Below are 24,244 nucleotides of genomic sequence, written 5' to 3'. Positions count from 1 at the left end.
TGGGGATTGAACACATAAGTTTATAAAAATATAATGGCCTTATATTTCAACGCATGGCACATCACCAGAAATAGTTCGACTTTCAAACAGATTTAGCCTTGGTCTCTCGGTTAAGGCGTCTGACTAGAAATCAGATTCTCCATGGCAGCGTAGGTTCGAAACCTACCTACTGCAAACGGCCATTATTTTGCTTGAAATATAATTTTTGTAATTAGCAGCTCAGCCCAGAAAATTTTGTCAATTATGGGGATTGAGTGCATAAATTTAAAACAATATGCATACATATGCCCTTATATTTCAAATGGCACAACACCAGAAATAGTCCTACTTTCAAACAGATTTAGCCCTGGTCTGTCGGTTAAGGCGTCTGACTAGAAATCAGATTCTCTATGGCAGCGTAGGTTCGAAACCTACCTACTGCAAACGGCCATTGTTTTGCTTGAAATATATATATTTTAATTAACAGCTCAGCCCAGAAAATTTTTTCAAATATGGGGATTGAATACATAAGTTTATAAAAATATAATGGCCTTATATTTCAACGCATGGCACATCACCAGAAATAGTTCGACTTTCAAACAGATTTAGCCTTGGTCTCTCCGTTAAGGCGTCTGACTAGAACTCAGATTCTCCATGGCAGCGTAGGTTCGATACCTACCTACTGCAAACGGCCATTGTTTTGCGTGAAATACATATTTTTTAATTAACAGCTCAGCCCAGAAATTTTTCTCAAATATGGGGATTGAGTACGTAAATTTATAAAAATATAATGGCCTTATGTTTCAACGCATGGCACATCACCAGAAATAGTTCGACTTTCAAACAGATTTAGCCCCGGTCTGTCGGTTAAGGCGTCTGACTAGAAATCAGATTCTCCATGGCAGCGTAGGTTCGAAACCTACCTACTGCAAACGGTCATTATTTTGCTTGAAATATATATTTTTTAATTAACAGCTCAGCCCAGAAATTTTTCGCAAATATGGGGATTGAGTACGTAAATTTATAAAAATATAATGGACTTATATTTCAACGCATGGGACATCACCAGAAATAGTTCGACTTTCAAACAGATTTAGCCTTGGTCTGTCGGTTAAGGCGTCTGACTAGAAATCAGATTCTCCATGGCAGCGTAGGTTCGAAACCTACCTACTGCAAACGGCCATTGTTTTGCTTGAAATATATATTTTTTAATTAACAGGTCAGCCCAGAAATTTTCCTCAAATATGGGAATTGGCTACATAAATATATAAAAATATAATGGCCTTATATTTCAACGCATGGCACATCACCAGAAATAGTTCGACTTTCAAACAGATTTAGCCTTGGTCTGTCGGTTAAGGCGTCTGACTAGAAATCAGATTCTCTATCAGCATAGGTTCGAAACCTACCTACTGCAAACGACCATTTGTTTTGCTTAAAATATAATTTTTGTAATTAGCAGCTCAGCCCAGAAAATTTTGTCAATTATGGGGATTGAGTGCATAAATTTAAAACAATATGCATACATATGCCCTTATATTTCAAATGGCACATCACCAGAAATAGTCCTATTTTCAAACAGATTTAACCCTGGTCTGTCGGTTAAGGCGTCTGACTAGAAATCAGATTCTCCATGGCAGCGTAGGTTCGATTCCTACCTACTGCAAACGGCCATTGTTTTGCGAGAAATATATATTTTTTAATTAACAGCTCACCTCAGAAATTTTTCTCAAATATGGGGATTGAGTATATAAATTTATAAAAATATAATGGACTTATATTTCAACGCATGGCACATTACCAGAAATAGTTCGACTTTCAAACAAATTTAGCCTTGGTCTCTCGGTTAAGGCGTCTGACTAGAAATCAGATTCTCCATGGCAGCGTAGGTTCGAAACCTACCTACTGCAAACGGTCATTATTTTGCTTGAAATATATATTTTTTAATTAACAGCTCAGCCCAGAAATTTTTCGCAAATATGGGGATGGAGTACGTAAATTTATAAAAATATAATGGACTTATATTTCAACGCATGGCACATCACCAGAAATAGTTCGACTTTCAAACAGATTTAGCCTTGGTCTGTCGGTTAAGGCGTCTGACTAGAAATCAGATTCTCCATGGCAGCGTAGGTTCGAAACCTACCTACTGCAAACGGCCATTGTTTTGCTTGAAATATATATTTTTTAATTAACAGGTCAGCCCAGAAATTTTCCTCAAATATGGGAATTGGCTACATAAATTTATAAAAATATAATGGCCTTATATTTCAACGCATGGCACATCACCAGAAATAGTTTGACTTTCAAACAGATTTATCCTTGGTCTGTCGGTTAAGGCGTCTGACTAGAAATCAGATTCTCTATCAGCATAGGTTCGAAACCTACCTACTGCAAACGACCATTTGTTTTGCTTGAAATATAATTTTTGTAATTAGCAGCTCAGCCCAGAAAATTTTGTCAATTATGGGGATTGAGTGCATAAATTTAAAACAATATGCATACATATGCCCTTATATTTCAAATGGCACATCACCAGAAATAGTCCTATTTTCAAACAGATTTAGCCCTGGTCTGTCGGTTAAGGCGTCTGACTAGAAATCAGATTCTCTATGGCAGCGTAGGTTCGAAACCTACCTACTGCAAACGGCCATTGTTTTGCTTGAAATATAATTTTTGTAATTAGCAGCTCAGCCCAGAAAATTTTGTCAATTATGGGGATTGAGTGCATAAATTTAAAACAATATGCATACATATGCCCTTATATTTCAAATGGCACAACACCAGAAATAGTCCTACTTTCAAACAGATTTAGCCCTGGTCTGTCGGTTAAGGCGTCTGACTAGAAATCAGATTCTCTATGGCAGCGTAGGTTCGAAACCTACCTACTGCAAACGGCCATTGTTTTGCTTGAAATATATATATTTTAATTAACAGCTCAGCCCAGAAAATTTTTTCAAATATGGGGATTGAACACATAAGTTTATAAAAATATAATGGCCTTATATTTCAACGCATGGCACATCACCAGAAATAGTTCGACTTTCAAACAGATTTAGCCTTGGTCTGTCGGTTAAGGCGTCTGACTAGAAATCAGATTCTCCATGGCAGCGTAGGATCGATACCTACCTACTGCAAACGGCCATTGTTTTGCGTGAAATATATATTTATCAATTAACAGCTCAGCTCAGAAATTTTTCTCAAATATGGGGATTGAATACAAAAATTTATAAAAATATAATGGCCTTATATTTCAACGCATGGCACATCACCAGAAATAGTTCGACTTTCAAACAGATTTAGCCTTGGTCTGTCGGTTAAGGCGTCTGACTAGAAATCAGATTCTCCATGGCAGCGTAGGATCGATACCTACCTATTGCAAACGGCCATTGTTTTGCGTGAAATATATATTTATTAATTAACAGCTCAGCTCAGAAATTTTTCTCAAACATGGGGATTGAGTACATAAATTTATAAAAATATAATGGACTTATATTTCAACGCATGGCACACTACCAGAAATAGTTCGATTTTCAAACAGATTTAGCCTTGGTCTCTCCGTTAAGGCGTCTGACTAGAACTCAGATTCTCCATGACAGCGTAGGTTCGATACCTACCTACTGCAAACGGCCATTGTTTTGCGTGAAATATATATTTTTTAATTAACAGCTCAGCCCAGAAATTTTTCTCAAATATGGGGATTGAGTACGTAAATTTATAAAAATATAATGGCCTTATGTTTCAACGCATGGCACATCACCAGAAATAGTTCGACTTTCAAACAGATTTAGCCCCGGTCTGTCGGTTAAGGCGTCTGACTAGAAATCAGATTCTCCATGGCAGCGTAGGTTCGATACCTACCTACTGCAAACGGCCATTGTTTTGCGTGAAATTTATATTTTTTAATTAACAGCTCAGCTCAGAAATTTTTCTCAAATATGTAGATTGAGTACATAAATTTATAAAAATACAATAGACTTATATTTCAACGCATGGCACATTACCAGAAATAGTTCGACTTTCAAACAGATTTAGCCTTGGTCCCTCGGTTAAGGCGTCTGACTAGAAATCAGATTCTCCATGGCAGCGTAGGTTCGAAACCCACCTACTGCAAACGGTCATTATTTTGCTTGAAATATATATTTTTTAATTTACAGCTCAGCCCAGAAATTTTTCTCAAATATGGGGATTGAGTACGTAAATTTAAAAAAATATAAAGGCCTTATGTTTCAACGCATGGCACATCACCAGAAATAGTTCGACTTTCAAACAGATTTAGCCTTGGTCTCTCCGTTAAGGCGTCTGACTAGAACTCAGATTCTCCATGGCAGCGTAGGTTCGAAACCTACCTACTGCAAACGGTCATTATTTTGCTTGAAATATATATTTTTTTATTAACAGCTCAGCCCAGAAATTTTTCTCAAATATGGGGATTGAGTACGTAAATTTATAAAAATATAATGGCCTTATGTTTCAACGCATGGCACATCAGCAGAAATAGTTCGACTTTCAAACAGATTTAGCCCCGGTCTGTCGGTTAAGGCGTCTGACTAGAAATCAGATTCTCCATGGCAGCGTAGGTTCGATACCTACCTACTCCAAACGGCCATTGTTTTGCGTGAAATATATATTTTTTAATTAACAGCTCAGCTCAGAAATTTTTCTCAAATATGTAGATTGAGTACATAAATTTATAAAAATATAATAGACTTATATTTCAACGCATGGCACATTACCAGAAATAGTTCGACTTTCAAACAGATTTAGCCTTGGTCTCTCGGTTAAGGCGTCTGACTAGAAATCAGATTCTCCATGGCAGCGTAGGTTCGAAACCTACCTACTGCAAACGGCCATTATTTTGCTTGAAATATAATTTTTGTAATTAGCAGCTCAGCCCAGAAAATTTTGTCAATTATGGGGATTGAGTGCATAAATTTAAAACAATATGCATACATATGTCCTTATATTTCAAATGGCCCATCACCAGAAATAGTCCTAGTTTCAAACAGATTTAGCCCTGGTCTGTCGGTTAAGGCGTCTGACTAGAAATCAGATTCTCTATGGCAGCGTAGGTTCGAAACCTACCTACTGCAAACGGCCATTGTTTTGCTTGAAATATATATTTTTTAATAAACAGGTCGGCCCAGAAATTTTTCTCAAATATGGGGATTGACTACATAAATTTTTAGAAATATAATATCCTTATATTTCAACGCATGGCACATCACCAGAAATAGTTCGACTTTCAAACAGATTTAGCCTTGGTCTGTCGGTTAAGGCGTCTGACTAGAAATCAGATTTTCCATGGCAGCGTAGGTTCGAAACCTACCTACTGCAAACGGCCATTATTTTGCTTGAAATATAATTTTTGTAATTAGCAGCTCAGCCCAGAAAATTTTGTCAATTATGGGGATTGAGTGCATAAATTTAAAACAATATGCATACATATGCCCTTATATTTCAAATGGCCCATCACCAGAAATAGTCCTATTTTCAAACAGATTTAGCCCTGGTCTGTCGGTTAAGGCGTCTGACTAGAAATCAGATTCTCCATGGCAGCGTAGGTTCGATTCCTACCTACTGCAAACGGCCATTGTTTTGCGTGAAATATATATTTTTTAATTAACAGCTCACCTCAGAAATTTTTCTCAAATATGGGGATTGAGTATATAAATTTATAAAAATATAATTCACTTATATTTCAACGCATGGCACATTACCAGAAATAGTTCGACTTTCAAACAAATTTAGCCTTGGTCTCTCGGTTAAGGCGTCTGACTAGAAATCAGATTCTCCATGGCAGCGTAGTTTCGAAACCTACCTACTGCAAACGGTCATTATTTTGCTTGAAATATATATTTTTTAATTAACAGCTCAGCCCAGAAATTTTTCGCAAATATGGGGATTGAGTACGTAAATTTATAAAAATATAATGGACTTATATTTCAACGCATGGCACATCACCAGAAATAGTTCGACTTTCAAACAGATTTAGCCTTGGTCTGTCGGTTAAGGCGTCTGACTAGAAATCAGATTCTCCATGGCAGCGTAGGTTCGAAACCTACCGACTGCAAACGGCCATTGTTTTGCTTGAAATATATATTTTTTAATTAACAGGTCAGCCCAGAAATTTTCCTCAAATATGGGAATTGGCTACATAAATTTATAAAAATATAATGGCCTTTTATTTCAACGCATGGCACATCACCAGAAATAGTTTGACTTTCAAACAGATTTAGCCTTGGTCTGTCGGTTAAGGCGTCTGACTAGAAATCAGATTCTCTATCAGCATAGGTTCGAAACCTACCTACTGCAAACGACCATTTGTTTTGCTTGAAATATAATTTTTGTAATTAGCAACTCAGCCCAGAAAATTTTGTCAATTATGGGGATTGAGTGCATAAATTTAAAACAATATGCATACATATGCCCTTATATTTCAAATGGCACATCACCAGAAATAGTCCTATTTTCAAACAGATTTAGCCCTGGTCTGTCGGTTAAGGCGTCTGACTAGAAATCAGATTCTCTATGGCAGCGTAGGTTCGAAATCTACCTACTGCAAACGGCCATTGTTTTGCTTGAAATATAATTTTTGTAATTAGCAGCTCAGCCCAGAAAATTTTGTCAATTATGGGGATTGAGTGCATAAATTTAAAACAATATGCATACATATGCCCTTATATTTCAAATGGCACAACACCAGAAATAGTCCTACTTTCAAACAGATTTAACCCCGGTCTGTCGGTTAAGGCGTCTGACTAGAAATCAGATTCTCTATGGCAGCGTAGGTTCGAAGCCTACCTACTGCAAACGGCCATTGTTTTGCTTGAAATATATATATTTTAATTAACAGCTCAGCCCAGAAAATTTTTTCAAATATGGGGATTGAACACATAAGTTTATAAAAATATAATGGCCTTATATTTCAACGCATGGCACATCACCAGAAATAGTTCGACTTTCAAACAGATTTAGCCTTGGTCTGTCGGTTAAGGCGTCTGACTAGAAATCAGATTCTCCATGGCAGCGTAAGATCGATACCTACCTACTGCAAACGGCCATTGTTTTGCGTGAAATATATATTTGTTAATTAACAGCTCAGCTCAGAAATTTTTCTCAAATATGGGGATTGAAAACAAAAATTTATAAAAATATAATTGCCTTATATTTCAACGCATGGCACATCACCAGAAATAGTTCGACTTTCAAACAGATTTAGCCTTGGTCTGTCGGTTAAGGCGTCTGACTAGAAATCAGATTCTCCATGACAGCGTAGGTTCGAAACCTACCTACTGCAAACGGTCATTATTTTGCTTGAAATATATATTTTTTAATTAACAGCTCAGCCCAGAAATTTTTCTCAAATATGGGGATTGAGTACGTAAATTTATAAAAATATAATGGACTTATATTTCAACGCATGGCACATTACCAGAAATAGTTCGACTTTCAAACAGATTTAGCCTTGGTCTCTCCGTTAAGGCGTCTGACTAGAACTCAGATTCTCCATGACAGCGTAGGTTCGAAACCTACCTACTGCAAACGGTCATTATTTTGCTTGAAATATATATTTTTTAATTAACAGCTCAGCCCAGAAATTTTTCTCAAATATGGGGATTGAGTACGTAAATTTATAAAAATATAATGGCCTTATGTTTCAACGCATGGCACATCACCAGAAATAGTTCGACTTTCAAACAGATTTAGCCCCGGTCTGTCGGTTAAGGCGTCTGACTAGAAATCAGATTCTCCATGGCAGCGTAGGTTCGATACCTACCTACTGCAAACGGCCATTGTTTTGCGTGAAATATATATTTTTTAATTAACAGCTCAACTCAGAAATTTTTCTCAAATATGTAGATTGAGTACATAAATTTATAAAAATATAATAGACTTATATTTCAACGCATGGCACATTACCAGAAATAGTTCGACTTTCAAACAGATTTAGCCTTGGTCTCTCGGTTAAGGCGTCTGACTAGAAATCAGATTCTCCATGGCAGCGTAGGTTCGATACCTACCTACTGCAAACGGCCATTGTTTTGCGTGAAATATAAATTTTTTAATTAACAGCTCAGCTCAGAAATTTTTCTCAAATATGTAGATTGAGTACATAAATTTATAAAAATATAATTGACTTATATTTCAACGCATGGCACATTACCAGAAATAGTTCGACTTTCAAACAGATTTAGCCTTGGTCTCTCGGTTAAGGCGTCTGACTAGAAATCAGATTCTCCATGGCAGCGTAGGTTCGAAACCTACCTACTGCAAACGGCCATTATTTTGCTTGAAATATAATTTTTGTAATTAGCAGCTCAGCCCAGAAAATTTTGTCAATTATGGGGATTGAGTGCATAAATTTAAAACAATATGCATACATATGCCCTTATAATTCAAATGGCCCATCACCAGAAATAGTCCTATTTTCAAACAGATTTAGTCCTGGTCTGTCGGTTAAGGCGTCTGAGTAGAAATCAGATTCTCTATGGCAGCGTAGGTTCGAAACCTACCTACTGCAAACGGCCATTGTTTTGCTTGAAATATATATTTTTTAATTAACAGGTCGGCCCAGAAATTTTTCTCAAATATGGGGATTGACTACATAAATTTATAAAAATATAATATCCTTATATTTCAACGCATGGCACATCACCAGAAATAGTTCGACTTTCAAACAGATTTAGCCTTGGTCTGTCGGTTAAGGCGTCTGACTAGAAATCAGATTCTCCATGGCAGCGTAGGTTCGAAACCTACCTACTGCAAACGGCCATTATTTTGCTTGAAATATAATTTTTGTAATTAGCAGCTCAGTCCAGAAAATTTTGTCAATTATGCGGATTGAGTGCATAAATTTAAAACAATATGCATACATATGCCCTTATATTTCAAATGGCACATCACCAGAAATAGTCCTATTTTCAAACAGATTTAGCCCTGGTCTGTCGGTTAAGGCGTCTGACTAGATATCAGATTCTCTATGGCAGCGTAGGTTCGAAACCTACCGACTGCAAACGGCCATTGTTTTGCTTGAAATATATATTTTTTAATTAACAGGTCAGCCCAGAAATTTTCCTCAAATATGGGAATTGGCTACATAAATTTATAAAAATATAATATCCTTATATTTCAACGCATGGCACATCACCAGAAATAGTTCGACTTTCAAACAGATTTAGCCTTGGTCTGTCGGTTAAGGCGTCTGACTAGAAATCAGATTCTCCATGGCAGCGTAGGTTCGAAACCTACCTACTGCAAACGGCCATTGTTTTGCGTGAAATATGTATTTGTTAATTAACAGCTCAGCTCAGAGATTTTTCTCAAATATGGGGATTGAATACAAAAATTTATAAAAATATAATGGCCTTATATTTCAACGCATGGCACATCACCAGAAATAGTTCGACTTTCAAACAGATTTAGCCTTGGTCTGTCGGTTAAGGCGTCTGACTAGAAATCAGATTATCTACCTACTGCAAACGGCCATTGTTTTGCGTGAAATATATATTTGTTAATTAACAGCTGAGCTCAGAAATTTTTCTCAAATATGTAGATTGAGTACATAAATTTATAAAAATATAATAGACTTATATTTCAACGCATGGCACATTACCAGAAATAGTTCGACTTTCAAACAGATTTAGCCTTGGTCTCTCGGTTAAGGCGTCTGACTAGAAATCAGATTCTCCATGGCAGCGTAGGTTCGAAACCTACCTACTGCAAACGGCCATTATTTTGCTTGAAATATAATTTTTGTAATTAGCAGCTCAGCCCAGAAAATTTTGTCAATTATGGGGATTGAGTGCATAAATTTAAAACAATATGCATACATATGCTCTTATATTTCAAATGGCCCATCACCAGAAATAGTCCTATTTTCAAACAGATTTAGCCCTGGTCTGTCGGTTAAGGCGTCTGACAAGAAATCAGATTCTCAACGCATGGCACATCACCAGAAATAGTTCGACTTTCAAACAGATTTAGCCTTGGTCTGTCGGTTAAGGCGTCTGACTAGAAATCAGATTCTCCATGGCAGCGTAGGATCGATACCTACCTACTGCAAACGGCCATTGTTTTGCGTGAAATATATATTTGTTAATTAACAGCTGAGCTCAGAAATTTTTCTCAAATATGTAGATTGAGTACATAAATTTATAAAAATATAATAGACTTATATTTCAACGCATGGCACATTACCAGAAATAGTTCGACTTTCAAACAGATTTAGCCTTGGTCTGTCGGTTAAGGCGTCTGACTAGAAATCAGATTCTGAATGGCAGCGTAGGATCGATACCTACCTACTGCAAACGGCCATTGTTTTGCGTGAAATATATATTTGTTAATTAACAGCTCAGCTCAGAAATTTTTCTCAAATGTGGGGATTGAATACAAAAATTTATAAAAATATAATGGCCTTATATTTCAACGCATGGCACATCACCAGAAATAGTTCGACTTTCAAACAGATTTAGCCTTGGTCTGTCGGTTAAGGCGTCTGACTAGAAATCAGATTCTCCATGGCAGCGTAGGATCGATACCTACCTACTGCAAACGGCCATTGTTTTGCGTGAAATATATATTTGTTAATTAACAGCTGAGCTCAGAAATTTTTCTCAAATATGTAGATTGAGTTCATAAATTTATAAAAATATAATAGACTTATATTTAGCCTTGGTCTCTCGGTTAAGGCGTCTGACTAGAAATCAGATTCTCCATGGCAGCGTAGGTTCGAAACCTACCTACTGCAAACGACCATTATTTTGCTTGAAATATAATTTTTGTAATTAGCAGCTCAGCCCAGAAAATTTTGTCAATTATGGGGATTGAGTGCATAAATTTAAAACAATATGCATACATATGCCCTTATATTTCAAATGGCCCATCACCAGAAATAGTCCTATTTTCAAACAGATTTAGCCCTGGTCTGTCGGTTAAGGCGTCTGACTAGAAATCAGATTCTCTATGGCAGCGTAGGTTCGAAACCTACCTACTGCAAACGGCCATTGTTTTGCTTGAAATATATATATTTTAATTAACAGCTCAGCCCAGAAAATTTTTTCAAATATGGGGATTGAACACATAAGCTTATAAAAATATAATGGCCTTATATTTCAACGCATGGCACATCACCAGAAATAGTTCGACTTTCAAACAGATTTAGCCTTGGTCTGTCGGTTAAGGCGTCTGACTAGAAATCAGATTCTGAATGGCAGCGTAGGATCGATACCTACCTACTGCAAACGGCCATTGTTTTGCGTGAAATATATATTTGTTAATTAACAGCTGAGCTCAGAAATTTTTCTCAAATATGTAGATTGGGTTCATAAATTTATAAAAATATAATAGACTTATATTTAGCCTTGGTCTCTCGGTTAAGGCGTCTGACTAGAAATCAGATTCTCCATGGCAGCGTAGGTTCGAAACCTACCTACTGCAAACGGCCATTATTTTGCTTGAAATATAATTTTTGTAATTAGCAGCTCAGCCCAGAAAATTTTGTCAATTATGGGGATTGAGTGCATAAATTTAAAACAATATGCATACATATGCCCTTATATTTCAAATGGCCCATCACCAGAAATAGTCCTATTTTCAAACAGATTTCGCCCTGGTCTGTCGGTTAAGGCGTCTGACTAGAAATCAGATTCTCTATGGCAGCGTAGGTTCGAAACCTACCTACTGCAAACGGCCATTATTTTGCTTGAAATATATATTTTTTAATTAACAGGTCGGAACAGAAATTTTTCTCAAATATGGGGATTGACTACATAAATTTTTAAAAATATAATATCCTTATATTTCAACGCATGGCACATCACCAGAAATAGTTCGACTTTCAAACAGATTTAGCCTTGGTCTGTCGGTTAAGGCGTCTGACTAGAAATCAGATTCTCCATGGCAGCGTAGGTTCGAAACCAACCTACTGCAAACGGCCATTATTTTGCTTGAAATATATATTTTTTAATTAACAGCTCAGCCCAGAAATTTTTCGCAAATATGGGGATTGAGTACGTAAATTTAAAAAAATATAATGGACTTATATTTCAACGCATGGCACATCACCAGAAATAGTTCGACTTTCAAACAGATTTAGCCTTGGTCTGTCGGTTAAGGCGTCTGACTAGAAATCAGATTCTCCATGGCAGCGTAGGTTCGAAACCTACCGACTGCAAACGGCCATTGTTTTGCTTGAAATATATATTTTTTAATTAACAGGTCAGCCCAGAAATTTTCCTCAAATATGGGAATTGGCTACATAAATTTATAAAAATATAATGGCCTTATATTTCAACGCATGGCACATCACCAGAAATAGTTTGACTTTCAAACAGATTTAGCCTTGGTCTGTCGGTTAATTCGTCTGACTAGAAATCAGATTCTCTATCAGCATAGGTTCGAAACCTACCTACTGCAAACGACCATTTGTTTTGCTTGAAATATAATTTTTGTAATTAGCAGCTCAGCCCAGAAAATTTTGTCAATTATGGGGATTGAGTGCATAAATTTAAAACAATATGCATACATATGCCCTTATATTTCAAATGGCACATCACCAGAAATAGTCCTATTTTCAAACAGATTTAGCCCTGGTCTGTCATTTAAGGCGTCTGACTAGAAATCAGATTCTCTATGGCAGCGTAGGTTCGAAACCTACCTACTGCAAACGGCCATTGTTTTGCTTGAAATATAATTTTTGTAATTAGCAGCTCAGCCCAGAAAATTTTGTCAATTATGGGGATTGAGTGCATAAATTTAAAACAATATGCATACATATGCCCTTATATTTCAAATGGCACAACACCAGAAATAGTCCTACTTTCAAACAGATTTAACCCTGGTCTGTCGGTTAAGGCGTCTGACTAGAAATCAGATTCTCTATGGCAGCGTAGGTTCGAAACCTACCTACTGCAAACGGCCATTGTTTTGCTTGAAATATATATATTTTAATTAACAGCTCAGCCCAGAAAATTTTTTCAAATATGGGGATTGAACACATAAGTTTATAAAAATATAATGGCCTTATATTTCAACGCATGGCACATCACCAGAAATAGTTCGACTTTCAAACAGATTTAGCCTTGGTCTGTCGGTTAAGGCGTCTGACTAGAAATCAGATTCTCCATGGCAGCGTAGGATCGATACCTACCTACTGCAAACGGCCATTGTTTTGCGTGAAATATAAATTTGTTAATTAACAGCTCAGCTCAGAAATTTTTCTCAAATATGGGGATTGAATACAAAAATTTATAAAAATATAATGGCCTTATATTTCAACGCATGGCACATCACCAGAAATAGTTCGACTTTCAAACAGATTTAGCCTTGGTCTGTCGGTTAAGGCGTCTGACTAGAAATCAGATTCTCCATGGCAGCGTAGGATCGATACCTACCTACATACATATGCCTTTATATTTCAAATTGCACATCACCAGAAATAGTCCTATTTTCAAACAGATTTAGCCCTGGTCTGTCGGTTAAGGCGTCTGACTAGAAATCAGATTCTCTATGGCAGCGTAGGTTCGAAACCTACCTACTGCAAACGGCCATTGTTTTGCTTGAAATATAATTTTTGTAATTAGCAGCTCAGCCCAGAAAATTTTGTCAATTATGGGGATTGAGTGCATAAATTTAAAACAATATGCATACATATGCCCTTATATTTCAAATGGCACAACACCAGAAATAGTCCTACTTTCAAACGGATTTAACCCTGGTCTGTCGGTTAAGGCGTCTGACTAGAAATCAGATTCTCTATGGCAGCGTAGGTTCGAAACCTACCTACTGCAAACGGCCATTGTTTTGCTTGAAATATATATATTTTAATTAACAGCTCAGCCCAGAAAATTTTTTCAAATATGGGGATTGAACACATAAGTTTATAAAAATATAATGGCCTTATATTTCAACGCATGGCACATCACCAGAAATAGTTCGACTTTCCAACAGATTTAGCCTTGGTCTGTCGGTTAAGGCGTCTGACTAGAAATCAGATTCTCCATGGCAGCGTAAGATCGATACCTACCTACTGCAAACGGCCATTGTTTTGCCTGAAATATATATTTGTTAATTAACAGCTCAGCTCAGAAATTTTTCTCAAATATGGGGATTGAATACAAAAATTTATAAAAATATAATGGCCTTATATTTCAACGCATGGCACATAACCAGAAATAGTTCGACTTTCAAACAGATTTAGCCTTGGTCTGTCGGTTAAGGCGTCTGACTAGAAATCAGATTCTCCATGGCAGCGTAGGATCGATACCTACCTACTGCAAACGGCCATTGTTTTGCGTGAAATATATATTTGTTAATTAACAGCTCAGCTCAGAAATTTTTCTCAAACATGGGGATTGAGTACATAAATTTATAAAAATATAATGGACTTATATTTCAACGCATGGCACATTTCCAGAAATAGTTCGACTTTCAAACAGATTTAGCCTTGGTCTCTCCGTTAAGGCGTCTGACTAGAATTCAGATTCTCCATGACAGCGTAGGTTCGAAACCTACCTACTGCAAACGGTCATTATTTTGCGTGAAATATATATTTTTTAATTAACAGCTCAGCTCAGAAATTTTTCTCAAATATGTAGATTGAGTACATAAATTTATAAAAATATAATAGACTTATATTTCAACGCATGGCACATTACCAGAAATAGTTCGACTTTCAAACAGATTTAGCCTTGGTCTCTCGGTTAAGGCGTCTGACTAGAAATCAGATTCTCCATGGCAGCGTAGGTTCGATACCTACCTACTGCAAACGGCCATTGTTTTGCGTGAAATATGTATTTTTTAATTAACAACTTAGCTCAGAAATTTTTCTCAAATATGTAGATTGAGTACATAAATTTATAAAAATATAATAGACTTATATTTCAACGCATGGCACATTACCAGAAATAGTTCGACTTTCAAACAGATTTAGCCTTGGTCTCTCGGTTAAGGCGTCTGACTAGAAATCAGATTCTCCATGGCAGCGTAGCTTCGAAACCTACCTACTGCAAACGGCCATTATTTTGCTTGAAATATAATTTTTGTAATTAGCAGCTCAGCCCAGAAAATTTTGTCAATTATGGGGATTGAGTGCATAAATTTAAAACAATTTGCATACATATGCCCTTATATTTCAAATGGCCCATCACCAGAAATAGTCCTATTTTCAAACAGATTTAGTTCTGGTCTGTCGGTTAAGGCGTCTGACTAGAAATCAGATTCTCTATGGCAGCGTAGGTTCGAAACCTACCTACTGCAAGCGGCCATTGTTTTGCTTGAAATATATATTTTTTAATTAACAGGTCGGCCCAGAAATTTTTCTCAAATATGGGGATTGACTACATAAATTTATAAAAATATAATATCCTTATATTTCAACGCATGGCACATCACCAGAAATAGTTCGACTTTCAAACAGATTTAGCCTTGGTCTGTCGGTTAGGGCGTCTGACTAGAAATCAGATTCTCCATGGCAGCGTAGTTTCGAAACCTACCTACTGCAAACGGCCATTATTTTGCTTGAAATATAATTTTTGTAATTAGCAGCTCAGCCCAGAAAATTTTGTCCATTATGGGGATTGAGTGCATAAATTTAAAACAATATGCATACATATGCCCTTATATTTCAAATGGCACATCACCAGAAATAGTCCTATTTTCAAACAGATTTAGCCCTGGTCTGTCGGTTAAGGCGTCTGACTAGAAATCAGATTCTCTATGGCAGCGTAGGTTCGAAACCTACCTACTGCAAACGGCCATTGTTTTGCTTGAAATATATATATTTTAATTAACAGCTCAGCCCAGAAAATTTTTTCAAATATGGGGATTGAACACATAAGTTTATAAAAATATAATGGCCTTATATTTCAACGCATTTCACATCACCAGAAATAGTTCGACTTTCAAACAGATTTAGCTTTGGTCTGTCGGTTAAGGCGTCTGACTAGAAATCAGATTCTCCATGGCAGCGTAGGATCGATACCTACCTACTGCAAACGGCCATTGTTTTGCGTGAAATATATATTTGTTAATTAACAGCTCAGCTCAGAAATTTTTCTCAAATATGGGGATTGAATACAAAAATTTATAAAAATATAGTGGCCTTATATTTCAACGCATGGCACATCACCAGAAATAGTTCGACTTTCAAACAGATTTAGCCTTGGTCTGTCGGTTAAGGCGTCTGACTAGAAATCAGATTCTCCATGGCAGCGTAGGATCGATACCTACCTACTGCAAACGGCCATTGTTTTGCGTGAAATATATATTTGTTAATTAACAGCTCAGCTCAGAAATTTTTCTCAAATATGTAGATTGAGTACATAAATTTATAAAAATATAATAGACTTATATTTCAACGCATGGCACATTACCAGAAATAGTTCGACTTTCAAACAGATTTAGCCTTGGTCTCTCGGTTAAGGCGTCTGACTAGAAATCAGATTCTCCATGGCAGCGTAGGTTCGAAACCTACCTACTGCAAACGGCCATTATTTTGCTTGAAATATAATTTTTGTAATTAGCAGCTCAGCCCAGAAAATTTTGTCAATTATGGGGATTGAGTGCATAAATTTAAAACAATATGCATACATATGCCCTTATATTTCAAATGGCCCATCACCAGAAATAGTCCTATTTTCAAACAGATTTAGCCCTGGTCTGTCGGTTAAGGCGTCTGACTAGAAATCAGATTCTCTATGGCAGCGTAGGTTCGAAACCTACCTACTGCAAACGGCCATTGTTTTGCTTGAAATGTAATTTTTGTAATTAGCAGCTCAGCCCAGAAAATTTTGTCAATTATGGGCATTGAGTGCATAAATTTAAAACAATATGCATACATATGCCCTTATATTTCAAATGGCACAACACCAGAAATAGTCCTACTTTCAAACAGATTTAACCCTGGTCTGTCGGTTAAGGCGTCTGACTAGAAATCAGATTCTCTATGGCAGCGTAGGTTCGAAACCTACCTACTGCAAACGGCCATTGTTTTGCTTGAAATATATATTTTTTAATTAGCAGGTCGGCCCAGAAATTTTTCTCAAATATGGGGATTGACAACATAAATTTATAAAAATATATTATCCTTATATTTCAACGCATGGCACATCACCAGAAATAATTCGACTTTCAAATAGATTTAGCCTTGGTCTCTCGGTTAAGGCGTCTGACTAGAAATCAGATTCTCTATCAGCATAGGTTCGAAACCTACCTACTGCAAACGACCATTTGTTTTGCTTGAAATATAATTTTTGTAATTAGCAGCTCAGCCCAGAAAATTTTGTCAATTATGGGGATTGAGTGCATAAATTTAAAATAATATGCATACATATGCCCTTATATTTCAAATGGCACATCACCAGAAATAGTCCTACTTTCAAACAGATTTAGCCCTGGTCTGTCTGTTAAGGCGTCTGACTAGAAATCAGATTCTCTATGGCAGCGTAGGTTCGAAACCTACCTACTGCAAACGGCCATTATTTTGCTTGAAATATAATTTTTGTAATTAGCAGATCAGCCCAGAAAATTTTGTCAATTATGGGGATTGAGTGCATAAATTTAAAACAATATGCATACATATGCCCTTATATTTCAAATGGCACATCACCAGAAATAGTCCTATTTACAAACAGATTTAGCCCTGGTCTGTCGGTTAAGGTGTCTGACTAGAAATCAGATTCTCTATGGCAGCGTAGGTTCGAAACCTACCTACTGCAAACGGCCATTGTTTTGCTTGAAATATATATTTTTTAATTAACAGGTCGGCCCAGAAATTTTTCTCAAATATGGGGATTGAGTATATAAATTTATAAAAATATAATGGACTTATATTTCAACGCATTTCACATTAGCTGAAATAGTTCGACTTTCAAACAGATTTAGCCTTGGTCTCTCGGTTAAGGCGTCTGACTAGAAATCAGATTCTCAATGGCAGCGTAGTTTCGAAACCTACCTACTGCAAACGGTCATTATTTTGCTTGAAATATATATTTTTTAATTAACAGCTCAGCCCAGAAATTTTTCGCAAATATAAGGATTGAGTACGTAAATTTATAAAAATATAATGGACTTATATTTCAACGCATGGCACATCACCAGAAATAGTTCGACTTTCAAACAGATTTAGCTTTGGTCTGTCGGTTAAGGCGTCTGACTAGAAATCAGATTCTCCATGGCATCGTAGGTTCGAAACCTACCTACTGCAAACGGCCATTGTTTTGCTTGAAATATATATTTTTTAATTAACAGGTCAGCCCAGAAATTTTCCTCAAATATGGGAATTGACTACATAAATTTATAAAAATATAATGGATTTATATTTCAACGCATGGCACATCACCAGAAATAGTTCGACTTTCAAACAGATTTAGCCTTGGTCTGTCGGCTAAGGCGTCTGACTAGAAATCAGATTCTCTATCAGCATAGGTTCGAAACCTACCTACTGCAAACGACCATTTGTTTTGCTTGAAATATAATTTTTGTAATTAGCAGCTCAGCCCAGAAAATTTTGTCAACTATGGGGATTGAGTGCATAAATTTAAAACAATATGCATACATATGCCCTTATATTTCAAATGGCACATCACCAGAAAGAGTCCTACTTTCAAACAGATTTAGCCCTGGTCTGTCGGTTAAGGCGTCTGACTAGAATTCAGATTCTCTATGGCAGCGTAGATTCGAAACCTACCTACTGCAAACGGCCATTGTTTTTCTTGAAATGTAATTTTTGTAATTAGCAACTCAGCCCAGAAAATTTTGTCAATTATGGGGATTGAGTGCATAAATTTAAAACAATATGCATACATATGCCCTTATATTTCAAATGGCACATAACCAGAAATAGTCCTACTTTCAAACAGATTTAGCCCTGGTCTGTCGGTTAAGGCGTCTGACTAGAAATCAGATTCTCTATGGCAGCGTAGTTTCGAAACCTACCTACTGCAAACGGCTATTGTTTTGCTTGAAATATATATTTTTTAATTAACAGGTCGGCCCAGAAATTTTCCTCAAATATGGGAATTGACTACATTAATTTATAAAAATATAATGGCCTTATATTTCAACGCATGGCACATCACCAGAAATAGTTCGACTTTCAAACAGATTTAGCCTTGGTCTGTCGGTTAAGGCGTCTGACTAGAAATCAGATTCTCTATCAGCATAGGTTCGAAACCTGCCTACTGCAAACGACCATTTGTTTTGCTTGAAATACAATTTTTGTAATTAGCAGCTCAGCCCAGAAAATTTTGTCAATTATGGGGATTGAGTGCATAAATTTAAAACAATATGCATACATATGCCCTTATATTTCAAATGGCACATCACCAGAAAGAGTCCTACTTTCAAACAGATTTAGCCCTGGTCTGTCGGTTAAGGCGTCTGACTAGAATTCAGATTCTCTATGGCAGCGTAGGTTCGAAACCTACCTACTGCAAACGGCCATTGTTTTTCTTGAAATATAATTTTTGTAATTAGCAACTCAGCCCAGAAAATTTTGTCAATTATGGGGATTGAGTGCATAAATTTAAAACAATATGCATACATATGCCCTTATATTTCAAATGGCACATCACCAGAAATAGTCCTACTTTCAAACAGATTTAGCCCTGGTCTGTCGGTTAAGGCGTCTGACTAGAAATCAGATTCTCCATGGCAGCGTAGGTTCGATACCTACCTACTGCAAACGGCCATTGTTTTGCGTGAAATATATATTTTTTAATTAACAGCTCAGCTCAGAAATTTTTCTCAAATATGGGGATTGAGTATATAAATTTATAAAAATATAATGGACTTATATTTCAACGCATGGCACATTACCAGAAATAGTTCGACTTTCAAACAGATTTAGCCTTGGTCTCTCGGTTAAGGCGTCTGACTAGAAATCAGATTCTCCATAGCAGCGTAGGTTCGAAACCTACCTACTGCAAACGGTCATTATTATGCTTGAAATATATATTTTTTAATTAACAGCTCAGCCCAGAAATTTTTCGCAAATATGGGGATTGAGTACGTAAATTTATAAAAATATAATGGACTTATATTTCAACGCATGGCACATCACCAGAAATAGTTCGACTTTCAAACAGATTTAGCCTTGGTCTGTCGGTTAAGGCGTCTGACTAGAAATCAGATTCTCCATGGCAGCGTAGGTTCGAAACCTACCGACTGCAAACGGCCATTGTTTTGCTTGAAATATATATTTTTTAATTAACAGGTCAGCCCAGAAATTTTCCTCAAATATGGGAATTGGCTACATAAATTTATAAAAATATAATGGCCTTATATTTCAACGCATGGCACATCACCAGAAATAGTTTGACTTTCAAACAGATTTAGCCTTGGTCTGTCGGTTAATTCGTCTGACTAGAAATCAGATTCTCTATCAGCATAGGTTCGAAACCTACCTACTGCAAACGACCATTTGTTTTGCTTGAAATATAATTTTTGTAATTAGCAGCTCAGCCCAGAAAATTTTGTCAATTATGGGGATTGAGTGCATAAATTTAAAACAATATGCATACATATGCCCTTATATTTCAAATGGCACATCACCAGAAATAGTCCTATTTTCAAACAGATTTAGCCCTGGTCTGTCATTTAAGGCGTCTGACTAGAAATCAGATTCTCTATGGCAGCGTAGGTTCGAAACCTACCTACTGCAAACGGCCATTGTTTTGCTTGAAATATAATTTTTGTAATTAGCAGCTCAGCCCAGAAAATTTTGTCAATTATGGGGATTGAGTGCATAAATTTAAAACAATATGCATACATATGCCCTTATATTTCAAATGGCACAACACCAGAAATAGTCCTACTTTCAAACAGATTTAACCCTGGTCTGTCGGTTAAGGCGTCTGACTAGAAATCAGATTCTCTATGGCAGCGTAGGTTCGAAACCTACCTACTGCAAACGGCCATTGTTTTGCTTGAAATATATATATTTTAATTAACAGCTCAGCCCAGAAAATTTTTTCAAATATGGGGATTGAACACATAAGTTTATAAAAATATAATGGCCTTATATTTCAACGCATGGCACATCACCAGAAATAGTTCGACTTTCAAACAGATTTAGCCTTGGTCTCTCGGTTAAGGCGTCTGACTAGAAATCAGATTCTCCATGGCAGCGTAGGATCGATACCTACCTACTGCAAACGGCCATTGTTTTGCGTGAAATATATATTTGTTAATTAACAGCTCAGCTCAGAAATTTTTCTCAAATATGGGGATTGAATACAAAAATTTATAAAAATATAATGGCCTTATATTTCAACGCATGGCACATCACCAGAAATAGTTCGACTTTCAAACAGATTTAGCCTTGGTCTGTCGGTTAAGGCGTCTGACTAGAAATCAGATTCTCCATGGCAGCGTAGGATCGATACCTACCTACATACATATGCCCTTATATTTCAAATTGCACATCACCAGAAATAGTCCTATTTTCAAACAGATTTAGCCCTGGTCTGTCGGTTAAGGCGTCTGACTAGAAATCAGATTCTCTATGGCAGCGTAGGTTCGAAACCTACCTACTGCAAACGGCCATTGTTTTGCGTGAAATATAATTTTTGTAATTAGCAGCTCAGCCCAGAAAATTTTGTCAATTATGGGGATTAAGTGCATAAATTTAAAACAATATGCATACATATGCCCTTATATTTCAAATGGCACAACACCAGAAATAGTCCTACTTTCAAACGGATTTAACCCTGGTCTGTCGGTTAAGGCGTCTGACTAGAAATCAGATTCTCTATGGCAGCGTAAGTTCGAAACCTACCTACTGCAAACGGCCATTGTTTTGCTTGAAATATATATATTTTAATTAACAGCTCAGCCCAGAAAATTTTTTCAAATATGGGGATTGAACACATAAGTTTATAAAAATATAATGGCCTTATATTTCAACGCATGGCTCATCACCAGAAATAGTTCGACTTTCCAACAGATTTAGCCTTGGTCTGTCGGTTAAGGCGTCTGACTAGAAATCAGATTCTCCATGGCAGCGTAAGATCGATACCTACCTACTGCAAACGGCCATTGTTTTGCCTGAAATATATATTTGTTAATTAACAGCTCAGCTCAGAAATTTTACTCAAATATGGGGATTGAATACAAAAATTTATATAAATATAATGGCCTTATATTTCAACGCATGGCACATCACCAGAAATAGTTCGACTTTCAAACAGATTTAGCCTAGGTCTGTCGGTTAAGGCGTCTGACTAGAAATCAGATTCTCCATGGCAGCGTAGGATCGATACATACCTACTGCAAACGGCCATTGTTTTGCGTGAAATATATATTTGTTAATTAACAGCTCAGCTCAGAAATTTTTCTCAAACATGGGGATTGAGTACATAAATTTATAAAAATATAATGGACTTATATTTCAACGCATGGCACATTTCCAGAAATAGTTCGACTTTCAAACAGATTTAGCCTTGGTCTCTCCGTTAAGGCGTCTGACTAGAATTCAGATTCTCCATGACAGCGTAGGTTCGAAACCTACCTACTGCAAACGGTCATTATTTTGCTTGAGATATATATTTTTTAATTAACAGCTCAGCCCAGAAATTTTTCTCAAATATGGGGATTGAGTACGTAAATTTATAAAAATATAATGGCCTTATGTTTCAACGCATGGCACATCACCAGAAATAGTTCGACTTTCAAACAGATTTAGCCCCGGTCTGTCGGTTAAGGCGTCTGACTAGAAATCAGATTCTCCATGGCAGCGTAGGTTCGATACCTACCTACTGCAAACGGCCATTGTTTTGCGTGAAATATATATTTTTTAATTAACAGCTCAGCTCAGAAATTTTTCTCAAATATGTAGATTGAGTACATAAATTTATAAAAATATAATAGACTTATATTTCAACGCATGGCACATTACCAGAAATAGTTCGACTTTCAAACAGATTTAGCCTTGGTCTCTCGGTTAAGGCGTCTGACTAGAAATCAGATTCTCCATGGCAGCGTAGGTTCGATACCTACCTACTGCAAACGGCCATTGTTTTGCGTGAAATATATATTTTTTAATTAACAACTTAGCTCAGAAATTTTTCTCAAATATGTAGATTGAGTACATAAATTTATAAAAATATAATAGACTTATATTTCAACGCATGGCACATTACCAGAAATAGTTCGACTTTCAAACAGATTTAGCCTTGGTCTCTCGGTTAAGGCGTCTGACTAGAAATCAGATTCTCCATGGCAGCGTAGCTTCGAAACCTACCTACTGCAAACGGCCATTATTTTGCTTGAAATATAATTTTTGTAATTAGCAGCTCAGCCCAGAAAATTTTGTCAATTATGGGGATTGAGTGCATAAATTTAAAACAATATGCATACATATGCCCTTATATTTCAAATGGCCCATCAACAGAAATAGTCCTATTTTCAAACAGATTTAGTTCTGGTCTGTCGGTTAAGGCGTCTGACTAGAAATCAGATTCTCTATGGCAGCGTAGGTTCGAAACCTACCTACTGCAAACGGCCATTGTTTTGCTTGAAATATATATTTTTTAATTAACAGGTCGGCCCAGAAATTTTTCTCAAATATGGGGATTGACTACATAAATTTATAAAAATATAATATCCTTATATTTCAACGCATGGCACATCACCAGAAATAGTTCGACTTTCAAACAGATTTAGCCTTGGTCTGTCGGTTAAGGCGTCTGACTAGAAATCAGATTCTCCATGGCAGCGTAGTTTCGAAACCTACCTACTGCAAACGGCCATTATTTTGCTTGAAATATAATTTTTGTAATTAGCAGCTCAGCCCAGAAAATTTTGTCCATTATGGGGATTGAGTGCATAAATTTAAAACAATATGCATAAATATGCCCTTATATTTCAAATGGCACATCACCAGAAATAGTCCTATTTTCAAACAGATTTAGTTCTGGTCTGTCGGTTAAGGCGTCTGACTAGAAATCAGATTCTCTATGGCAGCGCAGGTTCGAAACCTACCTACTGCAAACGGCCATTGTTTTGCTTGAAATATATATATTTTAATTAACAGCTCAGCCCAGAAAATTTTTTCAAATATGGGGATTGAACACATAAGTTTATAAAAATATAATGGCCTTATATTTCAACGCATGGCACATCACCAGAAATAGTTCGACTTTCAAACAGATTTAGCTTTGGTCTGTCGGTTAAGGCGTCTGACTAGAAATCAGATTCTCCATGGCAGCGTAGGATCGATACCTACCTACTGCAAACGGCCATTGTTTTGCGTGAAATATATATT

This window comes from Cylas formicarius, unplaced genomic scaffold (genome assembly GCF_029955315.1).
Source record: "Cylas formicarius isolate icCylForm1 unplaced genomic scaffold, icCylForm1.1 PGA_scaffold_26__1_contigs__length_5699629, whole genome shotgun sequence".
Taxonomy (NCBI): domain Eukaryota; kingdom Metazoa; phylum Arthropoda; class Insecta; order Coleoptera; family Brentidae; genus Cylas; species Cylas formicarius.
The sequence above is the reverse complement of the archived record's forward strand: the minus strand, read 5'-3'. Positions refer to the sequence as shown.